This window comes from Tamandua tetradactyla, chromosome 1 (assembly GCF_023851605.1).
Source record: "Tamandua tetradactyla isolate mTamTet1 chromosome 1, mTamTet1.pri, whole genome shotgun sequence".
Lineage (NCBI taxonomy): Eukaryota > Metazoa > Chordata > Mammalia > Pilosa > Myrmecophagidae > Tamandua > Tamandua tetradactyla.
Window position 1 is genome coordinate 98557426 of NC_135327.1, and position 21410 is coordinate 98578835.

Sequence of the window (21410 nt, forward strand, 5' to 3'; positions counted from 1 at the left end):
AAAAAGGCAGCAAAATGGTTCAATCTCAGTAGGAACCGCTGAATGCCTTTTTCGCCCTCAGAAGCTAGAGAGTGCCCTTGCAGGGGATAATTTCTACTCCAGGGATCTAACTTGGAGAGAAAGCTATTCTTGTAGAACTCATTTGAGATATTTCAATGTTTCTTGCTTCCATCAGGCCTCCCCAGTGGCTACTTGGAAGGAAGAAAGTTTATGTCATTCAATTAAAGGAACACTAAGAAAAGGAGTTGAAACTGCCTTGCCTCTTTGAGTATTCTGTCTGGAATTGGGGTATTTCTTCTATTCTTGAAAATACCCAGCCAGGTATTACCATAGATTGGCATCATCCTGGTGTTCCAAGGTTAGGGGGACAAATTAAGTCAGACAGGCATGCTGGCCTCCATGCAGGAGTTTTCCTACCCTCCATACACACCTGGTAGAAGTGAGTAACTCAAGGGAGTTTGTCATTATACCTGTAGGTAGGGTCAGTAAAGAATCTACTAGGATAATTTATGTTGGCTCAGTGCGCTCACGTATGTGGTATTTAAACACTCAGCTCCATGGTCATATACACATTTATTAAAATGACATATACCTATTAGTCATCTTAACAGCATTTTTTAATGTTAATTGCATGTTTAGGTCCATGGTGCTCTTATGTTGTAAAGATCAGAAGACATAACAATGATGAATTACTATGCCTCCTTCCTTGTCTCTTTCACATACACATCTATATGCACATAAAAATATAAATGAGAAAAGAGGGCACTAATAATAACTATATATAGTTGACTTGTATTCTCCCTAAAGAAGGGAAAACCAACCAAGAAACAAGGACAGATCTGATTCCTGGACAGAACCCTCAACCTCATAACTCTAGGTAAGTGTCTTGGGAGAAAAGGTATCTTGTTGAAGATAAAAGCCATCAGATTGGTGAGCCTGTCACAGAGGAATCAAGATCCCAGCATCTAGAGGTAGTTGACATCGGCCAAACACTTAGAAATGCAACTGGTGCTCTAGGAAAGCAATCAGCCCCCATCAGAGTCTCAAAGCACCAGTTCAACCCAGCCTGTTCCGAGATGGGCAGACACTGAGGAAATGGTTGTTAAATGTCAGTGGGACAATATGGGGAAGAAATTTGGCTGGACCACTGCTTTTCATAGATTCTCTAATTCTGTGCAGGAATTCAAACTGGGTACTATAGTGATAGGAAAGTCACAACTTAAGGAAAATGAGAATGAAAGTGTAGAAGGGCTAGACTCTCACCATTTTCCCCATTATTTTATGTTTAATTTTAAGTTATTTCATATAGCATCTTGAAAATACATTCTCATTATTAAAATGTTGAAGAACAAAATTAATTTGATTTCCCATGCAAATAGAGCCTCTGCCATTTCGTTAGGTATTTCTTTGTATCTCTATTTTCTATGTACATTTTTATGTAGTTTCAATGTACATTTTTACATAGTTTAGTACTATTTATTAGTATTAATAAATTAATAGTACTAAATACTATTTAGTATTTTTCTCCAAACATGTTCACTTTACATGTTATGGTACTCTACAAACATTTTATAAAATACTATTTCATATTCTGGTGTTAATTTGCTTAATTTCTCCTCTGTGGTTGGACATTGAGGTTGCAGCCACATTTTCCCTATTACATACTGAGGTAAAGGGTAAGAGCATATAATCTTTTGATTCTGTTTCTGAATAGATTTTTTTTTCCTATTTTGATGCTGTCAGCAATATAAATGTCAAAACTGCCAACCCTTCTCCTTATTAGATAGCAACATTTAAAACAATTTTTCTAATATCATAGGTGGAAAATAGTGTCTGAAACTGGGTTAGGAAAGAGGAGACTTGATCGGAATGATACTGGAGTAGCTCATGGAGCCTCAGGGCAGGAATCAGACTCAGCTGGACCTTGGGAGGGCCTGAAACGTGGCAGAAGCCCTGTCAGTCTCTCTCTTCTCCCCACCGCGGCGCCCGCCCCCTTGGTCTCTCTTCATCTTGTCTCTCTCTGTGTGCCTGTTACTTTGGCTCTGGCTCAGTCTCCTTGCATACATGTGTTGTCTGTCTGTGTGTCACTCTGCGTTTCTCTGTGGTCCTTTCTCTCTGTCCTGCTGCCCCTGTGCCTACATTTTTCTTCATCTCTATTTCTCTCTGCACAGGATCAAAAAATAATTGCCCCTGGCATTCCTCCTTGTTTCCCAAGTTCAGTGGTCAGCAGAGTCTGCAGAGCCAGCTGTGTCAGGGTCCCAAACTCAGGACAAAGAGAACCTGATTGTCTCAGGTCGGTCAGTGTAATGACTGCCCTTGGTTTGGTGTCACCCAGCATCCAGGTAGGGTCGGGGTCTAGACTAGACGCTGGGCCCACCCTGAGAGTTGGAGGGGACGGTTCTCAGAGAAGGGAGCTGAGGAGAGGACGCACTCTCATGGCACCTGTGAAAAGACCATGTGTTTTCCCTATCTTGATGCAAGGTGCTCCTCTCTGCACAGATGGATCAGCAGGCGCGCCCTGTGTTCTTTTGTGGGCCTACTGAAGATGGTGAAGACAGGTCTCTTGATAATCTGTCTCAATTGATGAAAAATATCTTGTAGGATTAGATTTGCAGGATCCCTAAAGTGAAGAAGACTTTGCTTAATTGGCCCCCCAGCTTATACTGCAGAGAACCTCCGTAGTCATGCTTTTGATGTTGGTTTTTTCCCTTTCCTTTTTTTTTTTCTTTCTGTCACTAAAACTGTGATTCAGTTCTGTCACATCTGCTCTTTTTTAGCCCCTTGCATTGACCCTAAGGTAATAAACTTGCTTTGTATTCAGAATTAACCCAATGTTTTTCAAGGAGATGGGCTATCTATCACTTTCACCCAGAGATTCTGAGTGATTGAGCGTGTGGCGGCAGCAGGTTCTGCACAGGAGACAGAGACCTTGTCCTGGATCCCCGAAGCAGGCCTGGGGGTTTAGGCACAGATTGCAGGCTTGGGAGACGGGCTGTGAGTCAGAACCAGGTGGTTAGGCTGAAATGAGGTCAGACTGATGCCCCGAGGCAGATCCAGGCCCAGAATGAACGTCAGACGAGAACCCGGAGTGTAGGGGCCAGGCGATGGTGGGAAGAAGGCTGGGGAGGGTAGCCTAGCGTTTCTCCATACTTCCTAGGGATCGGGCGCTTGTTGGAGGTTCTTCTCCAACCCTCAGCACTCACCATCCCACCCCCTTCGAAACCAAGAAGAGCACAGAGGCTCTCCCTTGGAGTTTATTGTAATGATATGTAATGATGTATGTATTTATTTAATGTTTGTGGAACCAAATTCTAAAAGCACAAAGGTATCCACAGAAAATGTAATTACCCTCCACCCTCGTCACCCAGGCACAATTCCCTGGGTGAGGAAATTGAGGCACAAAAGGAGCAAATTTGCTCAAGTCACGTAGTTAGCAGGGGTAAGCCTGCCTTTATGACACCAAAGTTTCTATTCTCTCCCCTCCATCCTGCTGCTCCCAGTTGGGGCTTTTTGTAACATAATATAGTGTAGTGTTTGTAGATTATTATTTTAACCGCCTATTTTCTCATCTAAATGATCTCTTTCTCTGAGGCCAGGCCTGCCCCATTGGTGCCTATCAGGGTGTGTGTCATTACTATACAGTATTTTAAAAGTAACCTACATCTCAGTTCTAAAGGTATTTAAAGATATAGAAGGTTCCAAATATTTTTGAGGTGCCTGCTGTGTACCCCTCTCACTGCCAGGTGTTGGACGCGTGGCACTGAAGAAGACAGAATCTCTCTTGATCATAGGAGGCATGCATGAGTTGCCTCAAGTTACTGACGTTTCCTACTCTATTTTTCATATTTCTTCCCTATGAATTTCATATTTCTTCCCTATATATATATTTAATCTTTTTGTGTGTGTGTGCTATATGGCAGGGTCACATTTCATTATTTTTCCATGTGAGTATCCCGCTATTGCAGCACCATTTATTGAATTTTTTGTCGTTTGTTGTTGGTTTGCTTTGGGGGAAGTGCATTGCCCGGAAATCAAACCTGGGTCTTCCGCATGGCAGGCAAGAATTCTACCACTGAACTACCCCTGTACCCCCCAAATATATATATTTTTAAATCCAGTGGTTTGACTTTGTACATAAATGTTTTATTTCAGCAGAAAATTTTTTAAAATCCCATAAAGCGAATGCTTTTGTTTATTTTTATTTTTAGTTAGGCAGAACTGTATTGAAATTAGAACATCCTAAGGGTAACAAAAAGCCCCAGGCCCTCCCAGACTTAAGAGTCCTTGTGAAGGATTCCTTGTGTCTGAATGGGAGTGGGCTGAGATGGCCAGTGAGGACCAGTCCTTGTATTTGCCCACTAGTGTAGAGCACCTGGGAAATGATGGGCCCCTGAAAGCACCCCCCTTACTTCCTGATGCTGCAGCCGGGTGTTGCCCTATTCTGGAGTTAGAACTTCCATTTTCCCCAGAAAAGAAGTGATATCTCTCCACTTTAAACGCATGCATAGACTTCTCTGGGGTGCCTGTATACATGACCAGCTAGCAGATTTCTATGAAAAAGTGTGTATTGAGTTTCGAACAGTTAACTCACAGTTATTCTTTTGGGACACAACCTCTCAGAAGGTGAAATTATCTGTGTTTGCGCTATTGATCTAGCTCTTTTGACCATAGACAGTGGAGTTGGGGCTTTTCAGGAGCTTATTATACTGATTTTGGAAAGTGATGGGTTGGTTTATGTGAATGCATATGCACACATGTATCTCTTTTAACCTATGTGGTACTATTTCCGAGAAGTAGAGTTGTAGGAACTGACTTTTTTTTTTAACGTGGGTCTGTATCTGCTAAATGTAAGTGAGGCATACAGATAAAAAGTCAACCGTTTTAGAGCGTGGAGGTCACTGACATCACATCCAGTTGGGCTTTTTAGTCTTTCTGTAATAGTTTTAGTTAGGCCCCTTGTCAACGAGCCTTCTGTGATCTAACTTGGTTCTATCTACCAGGAAACATAGAAGAAAGCCTTCAAGATCTCAGAGGATCCCACGCTTCATTTCTGGATACGCGTGTCAACATCCTCTCAAAATGAGGAGGAGTCTCCATGATCTCTTTCTATGTTCTAGAATGACTAATGTGAAAGCCACGATAAACAGGTGTTGTTACAGTTTTTACAGGTGTTTCCACATGTTGAAGTTGACTTTGACCCTTGACTTTTTTTTTTTTTTCTTCTTTTGGCTTTTACAAAGGGAATTTATTAAGTTACAAGTTACTATTCTAAGGCCATGAAAATGTCCAAATTAAGGTACCAACAAGGGGATACATTCTCAGAGGAAAGGTTGCTGGCATAGGGATTTCCTCTGTCATATGGAAGGCACATGGTGAAGTCTGCTGTCCTTTTCTCCTGGCTTCTGGTTTCAAATGGCCCTCTCAGCTCCTGTGGATCCTTCTTGCTTCTCCCTGGGAAGAAGTGTACAAACGTCCATTCATGTTCCCACTGATCTTTCCTCCAGGTATGTACGTAGCAGCGAGGTTACAAGATCATATGGCAACCCCACCCCTAGCCTCCTGTGGAACCACCACACTGCTCTTGGGAGGGGCTGCACATCTCAGCTTCCCCACCAACAGTGAATAGGTTCATCTCTTTCTCCACTTTTTATCTAGCACTTGTTTCTCTCTGTGACCCTTGACTTTTGTTATTTCATTCTTTCCTTTCATGATTTCACAAAAGCAAATAGATTCAGAAGACCTTATGTGGTCTGACCTGAAGTTATTGAGTCCCCTGTTATCATTTTGCCTATTTGTTTTCAGTTGAGCACACTATTTTAAAGTAGTCATGGTTTTCAAAAACTTTTCTATTGGAGTTTCTTCATCTATTTCAGAAAAATTCCCTGTTGAATCTTAGGACTAATCCCAAGTATTGCATGTCTGATTCCATGTAATTGAAAGATTATTTTGGGGGTAGAGGTTACTGGGATATAATTCACATACCATAAAATTTATCCTTTAAACTATACAATTTAGTGATTTCTAGTATATTCACAAAGTTGTACAATCATCAGCATTATCTAATTCCAGAATATTTTCATTTCCCCAAAAAGAAACTCCATGTCCATTATCAGTCTTTCTCCATTTTCTCTAAACCCCACACAACCACTTCTGCTTTCTTTCTTGATGCCTATTCTGGACAATTTCATGTATGTAGAATCAATAAATGGCCTTTTGTGTCTGCCTTCTTTCATTTAACATATTGTTCACAAGGTTTATCCATATTGTAGCATGTTCAAATGCCTCATTCCTTTTTAATGGCCAAATAATACTCCATTGTATGATATGCCACATTTTGTTCATTCATTCATCGATTGATGGACATGTGGGTTGTTTCCACATTTTGGCTATTATAAATAATGTTGCTATGAACATTTGTATGTACATTTTTATGTGGAAATACATTTTCTTTCTGTTGAGTATATATCTAGAAGTACAACGGCAGTCACAGGGTAACTATATTTAACCTTCCAAGGTGCTACCAGACAGCTTTCAAAAAGCATTGCACAATTTTACTCTCCAACACTAATTACCAATATTTTTTATCATTATAGCTAACCTAAAGTAGATATGAAGTGGTTTTCCATTGTGCTTTTTATTTGCATTTCCCTCATGACTAATAATGTTGAGTAACCTTTATATGTTTGGTTTTTTCACTATTTTTGTAGTTTCTTTGGAGAAATGTCTATTCAGATCCTTTACACATTTTTTAATTGTTTTTTTAAAATTTTAATTGTTGTAAGAATATTAAAATATGCTCAGTATAATATTTTTTACTTTATTTTTTACTTTATTGATAGTGTTCTTTGAAGCCCAAATGTTTTAAATTTTGAAGACATCCAATTTATTTTTTCTGTAGTTTTTTGTGCGTTAGGTGTCATATCTAAGAAAACATTGCTAAGTCCAGAGTCATGAAGATTTACACCTCTGTGTTCTTCAAAGAGTTTTCTGGGTTTAGCTCTTATATTTAGTCTTTGGTCCATGTTTAGTTCATTTTTATGTATGGTGTAGGGTAAAGAGCCAGCTTCGTTCTTTACATGAGAATATCCAGCACCATTTGTTGAAAATCAGTTGGCCAGAAATGAATGCGTTTATAACTGAGTTCTCAATTCTATTACATTGTTCTATATGTCTGTCCTTCTGCCAGTACAGCAGTATGTCTAGATTACTGTTGCTTTATAACATGTTTTGAAATCAGGAAGTCCTCCAACTTTATAAAGGTTATTTTTTGATGTGGTGTTGAGGCTTTGAGACATCTTTTCTCTGTCATCATAAAGTTATTAGAAATGTGACTTTTCTGAAGTGTCCATAAATTCAGTTTCAGTTCTAACTTCATTTTCGTGTGATCAGGCAGATTCCAAAAATTTGACCACAGGCTCTGTCTCAGTTTTTTTAATTATAAATGACATTTAAAATTCAAGTTAAAGGATAATTCTGGGAATTAATATAATGTAACATGGGTAGAAACATCCAGCATGGTGCCTGGTAAATAGGCTCAAAATAAATGTCAGCTTCCTGTCCTGTCCCTTTTTCATAGGTACACAGGGTTTCTTTATATCTTGTAAGACGGTTCTGAAGTCTTACTTAAAATCAGCCTTCTTTCAAGTAGAAACTGTCTGCTACAGCGTCATCGTATGGTTGACATTGCTGAATTTTCTACTGTATTGCGTGGTATTGTTTATTAAAGGATCATAATGTTTCAGATTTAGTTCTCTGCTATCTCCAGTTTCTCCAACAACAGAGTCTGACACATAAGATCACAATAAACATTTGTTACATGAATACTAAATGTTGGTCCTGTTTTTTTTTTTGTTTGTTTGCTTGGGTAAATTCGGTGTTAATTGCATGAAAATATGTTCCCAAGTAGGCTTGAACTACAGCTGCACGAGTATTTAATTTCTGAAGTATTTTCCAAAAGATTCTTTTAAGCAGTTTCTCCAGTTAACTTAGGGTTTTAGAATGCCTCAAGTAGCTCTTCTTTCCTCCTGATGGTATTGTAGTTCCCGTACAGATTCCTCCTGCATAGGCTCATTTCTGACTGAAATAAAAAGGTTCAAGTCTGAGCAGTTAACTTTGGAAAGCTGTGGGAAAGGGAAAGAGTGGGTCAAGAAATTAGGCATGGGGGAATAGACGTGATATTGAAGGATGAAAGAAGGACTTTTAGGGAAAATGGAGTCAGTCAGGGAAGCATATTTGTAGTCTCTGAACATTTCTTATGGTTGTTATGTGATAATCACGGTTTCTCATGACTTTCTAGACCGAAAGTCTAGACATGAAACTATAAACAAAGAGTGTTCAGGTGTTATTCCTGGCTGTCGCGAGCCTGATTCTTAACCGAGAAACTGCCTGTGAGTGTTAAGTTGTTATCCTCATGGTGTAGTCTTTAAAGGCTTAGTTTCTTAGAGGGAAAATTTACTGCTTTAGAGTGCAAATCATTTCATGGGCTCATAGGGTAATTGAATTTTAAAGCTAAGATCTCAGGCTGAAGGATGGTTTATGAAAGTTCATTCGAAGAATGTATTCCATGGTCAAATAGGTTTGAAATGAACTCAAAGTTTGGTTTTGTATTGGTTTCTTTTAACTGCAGGACCTCTCAGAGTCTTTAATGTGCCAAGATGTAATATGTGTGTTCCCGGGAGGGAATGTAGAGCGGCAGTCCTCAAGAGGTCTGGTCTGTTATTTTTGCCCCCAGAGAGAGCCCTGTGGGGAGTGGTTTTCAACAGACTGCATTCTGAATAATCACGATCCAGGCTAGCACCTTTATTTTTCAGAGGTAGAGTTTGATTTCTTAGTCTTTGCTAGTTGCTGTTTCCAGGAAGAGTCATTTCTGCTGGTATATAGAAGCCAGCTATGTCCTTTGTCTTATTGAGAACTGCCACAAAAGTGAGAGTTTACATTAGTAGTTACAACCAAATTCATAACGGACTGTATATTTTTATATGTAACTTTTAAAATACACTTTCAGCTCCTAAATTAGTGTTTATTTTTTTTTTTTTTTTTTTTTTTTTAAAGAGAGACGGAGGAAGGGAAGGAAAGACAGAGAGAAGGAAGGAAGGATGGAAGGAAGGAAGAAAGGGAAACAACTTTTTAAACATTTTCTTGTTTTATTGTATTTTGTTTGTTTGCTTGTTTTTTACATGGGCTGGGGCCGGGAATCGAACCGAGGTCCTCCGGCATGGCAGGCAAGCACTTTGCCCGCTGAGCCACCGCGGCCCGCCCGAGTGTTTATTTTTATTTGTTATTTTGTAGAGCTTAGTCTGTGTGGTACCTGATAATCTAATCTACTGAATTTGTAAAGCTATTTCTATAGCTTTGAGTCTGATATTCCTAAAGATTGAGGAGAGGAAGAGTCTGGAGAGGAAGGAACCATACAAAACAAGAGCATTGACTTCTGCTGTGAATTAAGCAAAGCATAGACATCCACTTTGTTTGGGGTTTTCAGATGAGCTTGATATGACTGGAATGCATTTTGGGGTACTGTGCCAGAGCAAACCATATACTGTTAAAACATGGGAACTGGCCCCTTAATACTCCCAAGAATTCTTCCTTCTTCCCTCACTCTGTGCACCTATCCACTCTTCATTCTTCGATGTCATCTAGTTGGGTTTATTTAATTTTCTTTAAAAAAGAAATAGAGAGAGAGATGGGGGAAAAATTAGAAGAGGTCTGAGTGGTATAGCTGCCCACACTCCAAGTAAATCCAGTTTGTGTGCATTGGTGTATGTCACATGTGGTGTAAACAACAGCACAGGATTCCCAATGTCACTGGTTTCATGTCACGCCTCTAGTTAAAAGGTCCAGACACCACTGGTTTTCTTATCTGCACTACTCTGCTTGGGGACTGCTAGCAGGTGTGATATTAATCAGATTCATTCTTTGGTGAGCAGGTCTATGATGTCTCCAATGCCTGAAACACAACCAGAGACCAGAGGGCCAGAGCAGGAAGAGGAATGAGACAGGTGTTGAGTCAGAATCTGAGGTTGGTGGGTGTTGGGAAAATAAAGAAGCATGGAGCAGGTAAACATTTTAGGAAATGAACCATGTAAATCAGGACTAGTTTTTCTCTTTAATTTCAATGATATGCATTCTTTATATTAAAAAAAAATCAAGCAAAACAAAAAAGTTCAAAGGAGAAGGCAAATATTACCCCAAATTCCTACCACCTATAAAATAACCAATGTTAACATTTATTTCAGATGTCTCTACACATATTTATAGAGAAATGATGAATAGAGAGAACAATAGATGAAGACAAATCATTATATAAGACTGAAGTGAAACTGAACTTACTTTTAAAGGTAAAATATTCAGTTTGATCATAGTTGAATTTAACAAAAGGAAAAGAATTTGCCAATCTTCTGAAAAGTAATTTTTTATCTTAAGAGTATTAGTTCTTTTAGATTCAGAAGAGAGATGAAAATCTGATAGGCTGGCATGATAAACAATTTAACACTCTTTTCCAAGATCTGTAATGATAAATCAGTATCAGTATCATCTCATTAGATGTAAACTCACGAAGAACTTTTAAAAGTTCTTTAAGTTCAACTGTAGATACTTTAGAATATTACTTTCCCTACTTTTGAGATAAAATAAGTTTTAGTTAAAACTGTCTTCTAACAGGTAGTGTTGAAGGAAAGGGGCAAAGTGCATCACTTTGATAAGCTAGCTAGTGCTCTAGTTGTAGGAAATTTTTAAAAATAATAAGCCATGCTCCTTGTCTTCAGTTGCTTCTCATCTATTCAAATCTCCTGCATAGTCAGCATTAATGCTTTTAAGTTTTTCTTGCCTTTTTAGCTCTAGTCTACGAATAACCACCCTAGTTTTTAAGGCTTTCTCTGCCTCTTCTTTTATTTGTAATTTTTATTGAACTTATACTAGATTAAAAGCATTTAATGTTCAGTTTCTTGCAGCAGTCCTTTCCCTGAGAGTGAGTAAAACTTCCTGCATTCTCTTTTCTCCCCACCTATACAAAATACATTCTCAAAACTAGTGGCTCATTGCTTTCTTTCAGGGTTCTTTGAAAGCATTGTTTATTATTACTTCTGTGATTTTGAAGGACAGTCCATAATATATCTGGGGAACTTAGTTTAGTTTAGTTTTGTTTTCTTTATTAAATAAGTGTGTTTATAGAACAATCATGCATAAAATAGAGGATTCCCATATACCACCTTGCACTGGTGTGATAGCACATTTTTATAATTGTGCTATTTGCTTGAAGTCCATAGATTGAAATCCATGGATTTAGAAAATTTTTATTCTGTTTACCACATATACAATTTAACATTTCCTCTTGGGAACTTAGTTTTATAGAATATATTTAAACTTAGATTCTCAGTCCTAGGATTATTTTTAGTAAGGTGAACAAACAAACTTGAAGTGTGTGCATTTGATCCATGAGCCACAGGGCTATTTAGTTGCATGTTATTTGAGAGTATTCAGTTAGCTCTTGTGGAGTATCATTCACCCTTAGCTTAATGGTTGCATTTCTGAAAAGACAATTAGTAGATTTTTATGGGTAGTAGAGAAATTGTTTAAATTCCCATTCACAGTTCATAGTGACTCAACTGACAGTCTTTTTAAATAAGCAATGAAATGTTGTCTGTGGTTGCCAATTGTTAAAATTCTATCCTGCAATTCTTAAGCAGTTGTCCATTAAGGGAGGACAACACCACCCATTGATTAAATTCAGACCACAAGGTATGATTTTACTCTCTTGGGTGGAGCCAGCTCTGCTTTGCATTTTTGTTTTGCATGGGCATCGAACCTGCGTCTCTGGCATGGCAGATGAAGATTCAGCCACTGAGCCACCATCGCACCACCCTGCTTTTGCATTTTAATTTGATGAAAATTAGATGCAGAAGACTTAAGTCTGGCGTTAGATACTAACATGAAATTAAATGCCAAACTAAAAGAAAGCAGTTCTTTGGAGTCAATCTTCCTTTCATTTCTAGGTGCAAAATTTTGTTAGGGTAGTGTTTCTCAGTTCTCGCTCTGCATAAGGATTATTTGGGGAGCTATTCAAAATGCCTCTGCCCTAGTCTCAACTTCAGAGTGTCTGGTTGAATTGGTGTGAAGTAGGGCCAGGCTTTGGTATTTTGTAGAAACTGTCCAGGGTGATCCTGTCATGCAGCCAGGGTTGAGAAATATTGTGTGATGACCCCTATTCCTTTCCGATCTCAAACCACCCCCCCAACTTTGTCCATTATGTTCCTCTCTATCGTCATATCCTACCCTCATCTTCAAGGTTCCCCATGGACCACCTCTTTCAAGCTTTTACTCACAACCCCAGCTCCACTGTTCTCTTCCCTTTGCAACTGCCCACAGGCCTGCTGTGTATCCCACCCTGAATTGTGCTCTGGCTTGTTTAATTTATGCTGGTCTTGTCTCATTTCCTCTCTTGATTAGTCTTCTGCCATTTACTTAGTTTCCATCTTTTAATGGTTTGCACAAACAGTAGTCAGATAATAGGTGCTATGTAGTTATTGAGTATATTGATTTTTATATTTTTATAAATTTTGAATTTTCAACATTATGACTATTCTCTATTACCTTCCTCGCTTTTCACTATAGCTTTCTTTATTGGCCCATATTTATCCATAAGTATTTCTTCCTTTGGAGACATGGAAGGATGAGGGGGAGTATAGGTAAACTGCAGAAGGAGGAAAAGCTCATTCCTGATTTCACTGTTCAGGAGTAGAGTGGGCTGACCCCTCCTCAGTGAGAACATTCAGTCATCCAGCTGTAGAGTGGCCCTTTGGACCCTGTGGTGACAATGCAATGTAAAGAGGGCCATCTTCATGACTGAGGAGTGGATCACTTCTATCAGATCTTTTGGAGAAATTGGGGTGATAATATACTCCTTTCCTCCCCTTCCTCCTCAACCTAGAAAGAATACTTTCCTTGTTTTGTCAAATACTGAGAAGGATATTCACTGCCAGTGTTTCAGAGGTTGCTATTTTTGGAGAGATGGTTGACAACTTCCTGATAAGTGGTTCAGATATGTCCCACCATTCCTAGTTATAAGGCATACTACCTTCGTAAAGCCTGTATTATTTGGGCTATGTCTCTGTAACAGACCCAAAATTTAAGTGGCTTTTACAATATTGAAGTTCATTTCTCTCTTTCATGTAACTGCCTGTCCTCATCCAATGACTTTCATTCTTGGGTCCACTAGTCTTCATCTTCCGGCCCTTAGGAATGGGGAAAGGACAAGCAACACATGCATATTTCTTTTCAGAATTATGACCTGAAGCACTGCTTCTGCTCACATATGATTGGCAGAACTTTAGTTGCATGGCTTCAGGAAGCTGCAAAGAAGGCTGGGAATATAGCCTCTGAATAGAAAACCATGTACCCAGCTAAAGAGAACTGATATTAATGGACAAGAAGCAACTGCAAGTTTGATAACTTCCAAAGACATCAGATCTAGCAGTTATCACTCCTGTTTGCTGGTTTGGGTAAAAATACACTAAACTGTTAAAAGAAACCTCAAATGTAGCACTAGTTATAGGAAAACTAAAGGACTTGAGGGGTATATGTGGTATTTTTAACCTTTCAGGGGAAGGTAGATGACTTGGAAGAAGATACAGAAACAGTACAAATATCAGGAGCAGAAATAGTGTTGAAAAAGCAGCATTTGGTTTTCAGGGTGGACTCTTGGCATCTTTTGAGGACAAGTATGTTTGGCATGGGATTTGCTAATCTGATCAGGAGAGTTGAACAGAAATTTGATGGGAAGGAAAAAACATTAAAATTTAATCAGATGGTGCTCCTTTTATCCAGGACAGATGAGTTAAAAAATATGGATTAAAAAATAAATAAATAAGAAGGTGAGGATAAGAGGTAAAATAAATTGAGTATTTGGAAAAAGTATCCCAGTTGTACCATTGTACAGAAATTAGCCTTATTGGCTTAGAAACATTAAACTTAATTTTGTTCCATTTGTACAGGGGTAACACACTGTATTAAATATGTAAGATCTTATCTACAGAGCTTTGATTACAGAAACTAATTAATAATTCTCTAAATAATGAAAAACAAATCAGTTGGGTAGGTGGAAATACTAGTGGTCAATGAGAGGGAGGGGTGATGAGTATGACGTGTGAGTTTTTCTTTTTTCTTTTTGTCTGGAGACAAAAAGATGTTCTAAAAAATGAATATGGTGATGAATACACAACTATGTGATGCTATTGTGAGCCATTGATTGTGCACCATGTAGGGAATGAATGTGTATGAAGATGTGTCAATAAAAATATTTTTTTAAAAAATTGAATCACATGGAGCACAATTGTCCTAGCAAAGGTAAGAAAACCAGTAGCAGAGGAGAACGTCAGTAATTCATAGAAGAACCACCCAGGAAGCTGGTTGATTATAATACTTGTAGCTCTTTGCCATTACAGAGTCAGAGAACTAAGCAAAGTAAACTTGAAACATTAAAGCTGGGACATTGATAATGATCAACTGATTATTCTCACCAGGAAGGATGGTTCTCGTGATAAGAATATTATTCTAGAAAAGAATACTTTACAGAAGTAGGCCTCTGGAAATCCAGACCCTAAGAGTGAACCCCTGGGTAAGGGAAAAAAAGATTGCCTTTAGATCAATATTATGGACTGCCATTCAAAGGCTATGGATGATACTTTCTTCTCAGAGAGAATAAGCCTGGGATGGATGACAGATGTGTTAAAAAAAAAAAGGAGCTTCAATCATAATTTCCCACTGGATGTCTCATTCTTTTAACCACTGATAATCTCTTGGTTTTCCTTGCTGATCACTTAATTTTTAGAAGACTGAGAAAATAATGCAGAGATTGATCTCTCTAGCTTCTTCCTGACCCAATGAAGAAGGATTGGCAAATGATGTAAAATGGCAGGATTCTGGAGATGAAGTCTTCAAGGAGGGGGCTGCTTTGGGCATAGATACACACTCTAGAAATATTTCAAATAGTTCAGAGAAAAAAAAAACAATGATCTCTCTCAGAGCCAAAGACTTAAAATGACAAGGAAGCCCCCCCAGAGAAGGGATAGCTAACATATGCTGAACTATCTATGTAATCCCAACTGATTCCATTGAAGAGGAGAAAATGAAGGCTCCTGTGGCAATAAATGAAGATGTTCAATCTAGCTCAGCAATTCAATCTAGCTCAACAATTCTTGCTACCATCCCTTGTAAATTATGTGTCCACAGAATGTAGAGATGGGTGAAGTGTATGTAGTCCCTGAGTGAGATGTAGACCTAACTTCTAGTAGTCAGGAAATAAAGAGTGTGTCAAAATTCAGGAAATACATGACTGATACTTTCAGTTGGTGCAAAATTATAGCAGGGGTTCAAAATAGAAGCATCACCATGGTGGGAGGTAGGATTCAGAAAAGGTTTCATGACGAAGGTGGTGCTTGTCATGGGCTTTAGAGGATGAAGATAATTTCCACAGATGGGAGACACAAAGGGGTGAAGAGGAATAGCAAGGACAAAGTCAGGGAGATAAAATAGGGTGGGTGGGGAGGCCTTGGGGAGTACAGAATATAGGTATATAAATGAGAATTTGTAGAAATGAAGCTTGAGTAATGGCTGTATCTCACTGGGCGTGCATGATTGGTTCAGTCATATAATGCTCACCTTCCATGCAGGAGACCCGGGTTCAATTCCTGGATCATGTACCCAAAAGAAAAAAAAATGTTATTTTACTGGGAAACTGCAAATTAGCTGGAACTATATTCCATTGGTCTTTATGCAAGCTTTTTTCCCAGTCTGGGAGCAAAACCTGTTTCTCAAGTAAAACCTGGCCAAGTATATAGAATACAGATTACAGGCCTAATAGATTAAGAAGTGGCTTTGTTATACGCCAGTGTTTCAAATTTCCTGGTTAATATTAAGCTGGGTTTTTTGTTTGTTTGTTTGTTTTTGCAGCCAGTGGTAATGAATAATGTGACTTTTGTCTTTCCACATCTAAGTCTTATTCCAAAGTAAGCCCTCTGCTTTGAAGGTCACACTTGTGTTGGGGGTTTTGACAAATGTTAATAGACTGAAAGACAAAAATGTTTTAATATCTGTAGAGTCCTTACTTGTTTTTGCTTAAAAGAGGAGTGGGGGATCTTATCTTCAGCTGTATAGAACCCTTGCAGGAAGCCAGAAGAGGAAGAAATGGGATTAATATCTGGTGTCTGTGCTCTGCAAACCAGACTCTTTATCCTCATTTGCTCACTTAATCCTTGCAATTACTGAGAAGAGGCTATTACTGTTTCCCATTTTATACATTAAAAACTGAAGGGTGGAGGGGTTAATCCATTTGTCAGGTTCACAGAGTTGATAATCAGGGAGCCCCAATTCAAACCAAGGTCTGACTCCTATCAAGGCACATGCATGGTGCAGCTTGTGTCCTTTGCTTTTTTCTTCCCAAATCATGTATTCTATTCCACCAAATGAATATGTACAAAATAAGCCTTAAAATCACCCTTGTTGCCAAAACATTTGGTAGTGCATTGGTCTAGTATTCTTCCCCATTCTTGGTGGAAATCAGAAGGCTCTTTTTCCTAATAGAAACCAGGACAGCATATGCTTGCGTGCTTTATGCCCATTTGACTTTTAATTAAAATACCATTTTACTCTCAGGTAGCACATGAGATTTTGTTGGTTTGTCCAGAGTGATCCCCTGATGAATCCCAGAATGATTTGATCAGTGACTGGAAAAGTATTTGCAAGCCCCCTTCAGAGAATGGTGAGAGTGGGGAGAAATTCAACTTCCCCAAGTTGAATTCTTGATATTCTCACAAGCAGTGTGGACAACCAGAGCTAAAGGCTGAGCCCCCAGTCTTGGGGTTTGTTCACATGAAACTTAACCCCACAAAAGATAGGTCAAGTCTACTTAAAATTTAGGCCTAAGAGTCACCCCCAAGAGAGCCTCTTTTGTTGCTCAGATGTGGCCTCTCTCTCCAGCCAATATGATGAACAGTCTCACCACCCTCCCCCTCTCTGCGTGGGACATGACTCCCAGGGGTGTGGACCTTCCTGGCAACGTGGGACAAAGATCCTGGAATGAGCTGAGACTCAGCGTCAAAAGACTGAGAAAAACCCTAGAATGAGCTGAGAATTAACATCAAGAGACTGAGAGAACCTTTTCGACCAAAAGGGGGAAGAGTAAAATGAGACAAAGTGTCAATGGCTGAGAGATTACAAAAAGAGTCGAGAGGTTATCCTGGAGGTTATTCTTACGCATTAAGTAGATATCACCTTGTTGTTTAAGATGTAGTGGAGAGACTGGAGGGAATTGCCTGAAAATGTAGAGCTGTGTTCCAGTAGCCATGTTTCTTGATGATGACTGAACAATGATATAGCTTTCACAATGAGACTCTGTGAATGTGAAAACCTTATGTCTGATGCTCCTTTTAGCTACTATACCAACAGAAGAGTAGAACATATGGAATAAAAATAAATAATAGGGGGAACAAATGTTAAAATAAATTCAGTTTGAAATAGTGGTAAATGAAAGCGAGGGGTAAGGGGTATGGTACGTATAGTTTTTTTCTCTATTAGCATTTTATTTCTTTTTCTATTGTCTTTTTATTTCTTTTTCTAAATCGATGCAAATGTACTAAGAAATGATGAATATGCAACTATGTGATGATATTAAGAATTACTGATTATATATGTAGAATGGAATGATTTCTAAATATTTTGTTTGTTAATTTTTTTTAATTAATAAAAAAAGTTAAAAAAAAAAACCATTTTACCTGACCCTGACCCATCGGCTTTTCTAGGGTGCATGACAATGGGAAGAGAGACCCCAGCTCACCTCAGAGGCACAAGTAGGGTTTCTGAGTTGACATAAATGCATCTGGCTTTTGACAGCTGTCAAAATTGGTGGCCTCCTGAGATTTCAAGGGAGGGGAGTGTCATAAACCCTCTCCCCACCACTTGGCTTCCAGATAGTTTGTTAAAATGGAAGCGAGTCTCAGACTGCATCTTGTCCATACCTCACATACTTATATTGGGAAGAGGACACAACCGTGGTCATACAACCTGCTTCTGTGAAGTTGGCGGAGCCCTCACTCTGTTCGTGGGGCATGCTGACATGACCTGCAAGAGGGACTTACTCAAGGCAGATGACCAGACTCCAGCAGGAGGACCTACTCAACCTGCCCAGATCCCGGTCCAGGGACTGCCGAAGCCTCGGGGCTGCTGCAGTGTTGTAATTCTTGATCTGGGTGGTGTTTAGGTGAGTGTTTACAGGGGTAAAATTTCATTGAGTGGTATGTACACTCAAGATTTTGTGCACTTTACTATATACCTCTGTAAAAAAGGGGAAAAGAAATCATTCATCTTAAGTTGTTCCCAGTCTGTAAGCAGGGGAACTATTTTATATTATTCAAACCAATAAAAACACCTAGAGTTAGAGGTTTTCCATGGGAAGGTCACTTGGAGGGGTGGAAGGGTCTTTTGTATGTACTCTGTTCATCATCGCCTACACCTCTGAATCAGCGGCTCTGACCTGAGCCCTTTTGAGGGATTCATCATCACCCTCTCTGGCAGGCCAGCAGAATGGGGTCAGCGAGCTGCAGAACACACCATGGTTGAGTGCGGTTCCTCTTCGCCAAGGCACCCTTCTCAGGACTCCTACCACGGTCCTCTCTCTGGTGACCCCCAGCCTTTGGGGTCCTTAGGGTGGAAGCAATACCTGCCTCACTCCAGGTGACCACCTTGCCCCTGGAGCACCTTACTCCGGGGCTACGGCTGCTTTCATTCCTTATTCTGCGCTATTTTAAGCCTATCCTTTCCCTGGAAGTTAGCTGCTTTTCTCAACCTTTAAGCTGCCCTTGGTAATTTTAATTGAATTCCTTGTGAGGATAGGCACGATTTGGGGAGCAGAAAGATATTCTTTGCTCAGCACCCTCAGATTCAGCCCTGGGGGTGGAGGGGATTGGGGCTGTGGATTAGATTCCACCTTTGCTCCTCCCTGAAGGGGGACTGGGGGCTGGGGGTGGTGCTGCAAGAGGGCGTAACTCTAAGTGCCAGCTCGCATTGGCCTACTAATACCTTAGTCCTAGTAGCTGTTGCCTCACAAGTGAAAGTTGGCAGGATTAAGAGAGAAAGAGGACTCTTTTTAGTTTCCTCTGGGACACAGTTATGGTGGTTCTTGATTTGGCTCAGTTTTAGAATTCTCATGACTCTCATTTCATTGCCCACCACTTCGCAGGCCTCCTCTCATTCCATACTCTCCTTTGTAAGAACCCCAGCCTTGAAAAATAATAATAATAATAAAACCACTCAGTACACAAACAGAAACCCTTGTTTGTATTCCTAATCCAATGTAGAATGAGTAGCCATAGCAATGGCTGTCCCTCCCCCCCTCTCCCCCACGTTTCACCATTTGGGGTTCCCATCAGGGTTTTTTCCCTCCTTTCTCTAACTGCAACAACCAATACTATTATTAAAGAAGCTGTTGATTTATTCTTACAGCCTGTGTTGACAGTTTTCAACCAGATTGCATTTACTTCTACTTCAAATACAATTAGTCAAGCACCCATAAGTAAAGCTAACTGTATGAAGAGGCTGATGTTGGTTTTCTTTTAGTCTTATTTATTGTTGAATGCAATATATAATAAACAAAGGCATTTGGAGAGTTATGTAAGAGAAATGTGGAAATTTAGTTCTGTGCATACAGGTACCTTAATTTTATTTTCTGAGATTTTGATATTTCTCACCATTGCCTTGGTTTTGGTTTATGGTTTTAACAATAATTGTTTCTTTTAAGACCTAAGTACTAGTTAAAGGTATAGGGAGTTTGAGTGTTTAATGATCAATCAAAAGCATGATGTCATATCTAGCTGGATCCTGCACAATCGTATAACACTCTTCTTTTAAAGTTAGATTATGTGTATACGACTAACCTGATGGATTGGATTTAATTTTTGTTACTGTTGTTAACATGCTTGGGGAAGTTGTAGACATTTATTTGAACTCAGAACTCTGGTATTCTAAACCCAAACAAAGCATTTTAGTCATCCATAACTTAGGGCTGTGGACGAAGCCCATGACAGATACCACTTTAGTGGTTCTGGGGCCACATGTTTCCTTTCTGCGTTCTAGAAGCTCTCCAGCAGAGCAGGACTCTGAAAGCCTGCAGGGGTTGGGGGTGGCAGATGGTAGCCCAGCTACCAGTGGTAAGGGGTGTCCTTGTCTCTGTCCCTGCCAGCCCTCTCTCCCCTCCCTAGTAACTTGGAAATTGGTATGTGCTGCAGAGAGAAATGGAATGTTACCTCTTCCAAGCTAGCTGATGATTTTCTCCCTCCTGAGTATAGTAGAGCTCCAAGGTTTCTCTGGTTCCAGAGGTGGGATGGTAGCTGTTATCACCCAACCTGGCCACTTGGGGAGTGCTAATTTCTAGCACCAGGGTTGGAGGCTTGGATCTAGTCCTGATTCAGCCTTTTGCCTGCTGTGTGACTGGGAGAGTTACCTAACTTCTCACAGACTCAGTTTTCTCCTCTGTAACATAGAGACAGTGCTCTCCCGTCACACTGTTGAGTAAAGGAGATGGTGCATGTGGGACGTCATTCATATACTGCCTGGCAGTAAGTGGTATGTACTAAACAAACAATCAGTGTGTTAATTATTAATTTGCTAGTAGATGATATGAAAATTCTGCTTTCTCTCATAGTTTTTGTCACACCATGTTATACGTTTACAGAAGGTGTTCCCCCAAACCTTTGGGAGGACAAAGCCCTTATCATAGCCCCCCTCTCCCCCCAAAAAAAACAGAAAGGAATTTTGTTGTCGTGTTGGTAAAATACACTAGCACAAAATTTACCTTTTTAACATTTTAAAGTATTCTATTCAGTGGCATTTAGAACATTTTCAACGTTGTACAATCAACACTACCATCTAGTTGCAGAACATTTTCATAATCCCAAAAGGAAACCATGTATTAATTCAGCAGTCACTCTCCATTCTTTCCTCTCCCCAGCCCTGGACAACAGCTAATCTACTTTCTGTGTGTATGGATTCGCCACGTCTCAATGTTTCATATAAATGGACTCCTATAGTACATGGCCTTTTGTGACTGACTCATTTCACTGAGTTGTACTGTTTTCAAGTTTCATCCATGTTGTAGTAAGTATCAGTATTACACGGCATAATAATATTCCTTATTTCTATATCACCTTTGGTGTATCTTTTTCTCGTTAACTAGGATGGGAATAACTTCCTGTTGGATTATTATCATTTTATTATGCCGTCCTAGTGGGTCTGAGTGGATCTCACTGTGGTTAAGGATGATTTTTTTCAGCATTCATTTTGTTTATGTTTGGACTCAAATTTTCTTTCTAAGGTTCTTAAGCCTTACCAACAAAGCCACATGACAAACCACCAATAGGAGTGGG

At 39.5% G+C, this 21410-nt stretch overlaps 1 protein-coding gene across 7 annotated transcripts in view; it reads left to right on the plus strand.

Annotated features, from left to right (window-relative positions):
- OSBPL3 (oxysterol binding protein like 3) overlaps window positions 1–21410 on the plus strand; it is a 204099-nt gene that overhangs the window by 75328 nt on the left and 107361 nt on the right. The window contains exons 1-2 of one of the 7 annotated variants that reach the window (XM_077121481.1): window positions 19017–20610; window positions 20996–21141. The exons of 4 other annotated variants lie outside the window; for them this stretch is intronic. The gene's annotated coding sequence lies outside the window, so the exon portion shown is untranslated. Of the gene's footprint in view, window positions 1–19016; window positions 20611–20653; window positions 21142–21410 lie in introns of those variants that run through there. 2 more of the 7 variants (XM_077121476.1, XM_077121467.1) reach the window with 2 other exon arrangements.